Here is a 3,063-nt window from a genome sequence, read left to right as displayed (position 1 = left end):
TTAACAGAGTACGATATCCAATATACTACTCAGAAAGCAATCAAAGGAAGCGAGTTAGCTGATCATTTGGCTCATCAAGCAGTTGATGATTACCAATCTATGAATTTTGAGTTCCCAGATGAGGATGTCATGCTTGTTACTGATTATGAAGAACCTGGACCAGATGAAGGACCCGAACTGGGATCCCGATGGACTATGGTTTTTGACGGATCTTCTAATGCATTGGGCAACGGTGTTGGTGTTGTAATTATTTCTCCCAGGGGTTGCCATACGCCTTTCACTGCTAGACTATGTTTTGACTGTACCAACAATATGGCTGAGTATGAAGCATGTATTTTGGGACTCAAGGCTGCTATAGACCTGAGAATCAAGTTTTTGAGTGTGTACGGAGACTCAGCCTTAGTAATCAGTCAGATCAAAGGAGAATGGGACACTAAACATCCGAATCTCATCCCTTATCGAGAGCGGGTGTTGACATTAATCCCATACTTTGAAGAGGTTACATTCGAACATATTCCACGAGAAGAGAATCAGTTGGCAGACGCATTGGCCACCATGTCATCTATGTTCAGGGTCAGATGGGATGATGAAGCTCTCATGATCACCGTTGAACGATTAGATGAACCAACATATTGTTATGAACTTAATACTGATGAAGTAGAAGAGAAACCTTGGTTCCACGAAGTAAAAAGATATTTAGAAACTCAGGAATACCCTGAAGGGGCATCCATCAATGACAGAAATTTTTTGAGGAAGTTCTCCGCTAAATTCTTTTTGAGTAATGAAGTATTATACAAACGTAATCATGATTCGACTTTGCTGTGCTGTGTGGATAAAAAGGAAGCAGAAAAGATTATGGAAGACATGCATGACGGTATTTTTGGGACTCATTCTAGTGGACATACGATGGCCAAGAAGATTCTGAGATCAGGGTATTATTGGTCTACCATGGAAGCTGATTGCCACCATCACTCCAGAACTTGTCACAAGTGCCAGATCTATGCGGACAAAGTACATGCACCTCCTGCTCCATTGAACGTGTTGACAGCACCTTGGCCCTTTGTAATGTGGGGCATTGATATGATCGGAGAGATTAAACCTACTGCTTCTAATGGACATTGTTTCATTCTTGTTGCTATTGATTACTTTACGAAGTGGGTAGAGGCAGCCTCATTTGCTTCTGTCACCAAGAATGTGGTGGCACGGTTCATCAAGAATAGTCTCATTTGTCGGTATGGCATCCCTGAAAGAGTTATCACTGATAATGGTACTAATTTGAACAACAAGACGATTACTGAACTCTGCATGCAGTTCAAAATAAAACACCATAACTCTTCCCCGTACCGGCCAAAGATGAATGGCGCCGTAGAAGCTGCTAATAAGAATATTAAGAAGATCATACAAAAGATGGCAGTAACATACAAAGACTGGCATGAGATGTTACCATTTGCTCTTCATGGTTATCGCACTTCAGTACGCACTTCGACAGGGGCAACTCCTTTCTCTTTAGTCTACGGAATGGAAGTCGTTTTACCAGTGGAAGTTCAGATTCCCTCTCTAAGAATTATGAAAGATGCAGGCTTAGAGGAAGATGAATGGATTCAGACTCGACTTGATCAGATAAATTTGATTGATGAAAAGAGACTTGCGGTTGTTTGTCATGGGCAGATATATCAGAAGCGCATGACCCAGGCGTTTAATAAAAAAGTCAAGAGACAGGTATATCAAATTGGCGACTTGGTAATAAATCGTATCATTCTACCACAAGGTGATTCTAGAGGCAAATGGACTCCCACATACGAAGGGCCATTTGTAGTTAAGAAGGTATTCTCTGGTGGAGCCATGATGCTTGCTACAATGGATGGCGAAGACTTCCCACATCCCGTGAACGCAGACATATTTAAAAAATACTACGCATAAAAAAGACCCGCTAGGTCGACGTATCTAGGCAAAAGTAAGGGCATCCCGGCGAACCAAAAGGGTTCGGGAAAAAATTAGGGATAAACGTATAAAAATGTACACCCGACAAGTCGAAAACCTGAAAAGGCGGCTTGGGCAAAAAAGGGTATCCTGGTGGACTGAAAACCTGAAAAGGCGGTCCAGGCAAATATTAGGGATTAAAGCGTATGACTATGTCCCGTTCTCAGTCAGCTTCACCCAAGTCAAAGGGACTGAACAAGCCAATCACTTCTATCCGACAGCAGGAGATGAGAGGCTTGAAGACATAATGACAGTAGTGGAATTAAAATCAATAGGACTTTTTCTTCATAGCTTTTTCTTTGTTTTCTTGACAAATTCCTCTTACTAGGATTTCTGTCTCCTTGTACTCAAATTGCCTATTTATAGGCCCTCTTTCAAAATCAATATAATTTTATTGCCAAAAAGATACTTTCTCCGTTTTGTTTGCATAAACGCCCATTGATTTAATTCGAATTAATATATGCATTTGAATATGATTGATGTTTACCGAAAATACATGCATAAAATAGAAATAGCAATTACTAAAAGACTTCAGGATCGAGGAGAAGGTCTAACCATGCTTTCCAATGAATTCGGTTGCTAATTCTATTCCCCAGCAAAAACCAGTTATTCCCCAGAAGAAATTGGCATCACTAGACAGACTGGTCATCTCTTCCATCCCCAGCCAGGCTCTGTTGAATGTTTCTACCATCAGACAGAAATCAAGTATCCCCAGCTAAGAAAGGGTCATCAATACAAATGTCTCCAACCAGAATATTGGGATTTATTTCCCCTGGAAAAACTTTTCAGACGCATAATTCATTCATTACATCATTTCACAGCATACGCATGCATACAATGTTCGCATTTATTTTCGAAAGCATAAAACATCTCATGCATCATGACATGGCATGAAGCTAACTTTATTTTTCAGGTTAATTATCCTCCTGATACAGTCAAAATAAAGATCCATTCAGACGGATATCTTTATCGATTACATTCAAGATTCAAATACATCTTTCAGATATAATCCATATGAACATCCATTCTGACAAGCACTCTGATATCTGAAGGTGAGAAAAACAAGAAAGGGGGGTTTGAATT

Source organism: Lathyrus oleraceus, chromosome 7 (genome assembly GCF_024323335.1).
Source record: "Lathyrus oleraceus cultivar Zhongwan6 chromosome 7, CAAS_Psat_ZW6_1.0, whole genome shotgun sequence".
NCBI lineage: Eukaryota > Viridiplantae > Streptophyta > Magnoliopsida > Fabales > Fabaceae > Lathyrus > Lathyrus oleraceus.
This window is presented reverse-complemented; position numbering follows the sequence as displayed.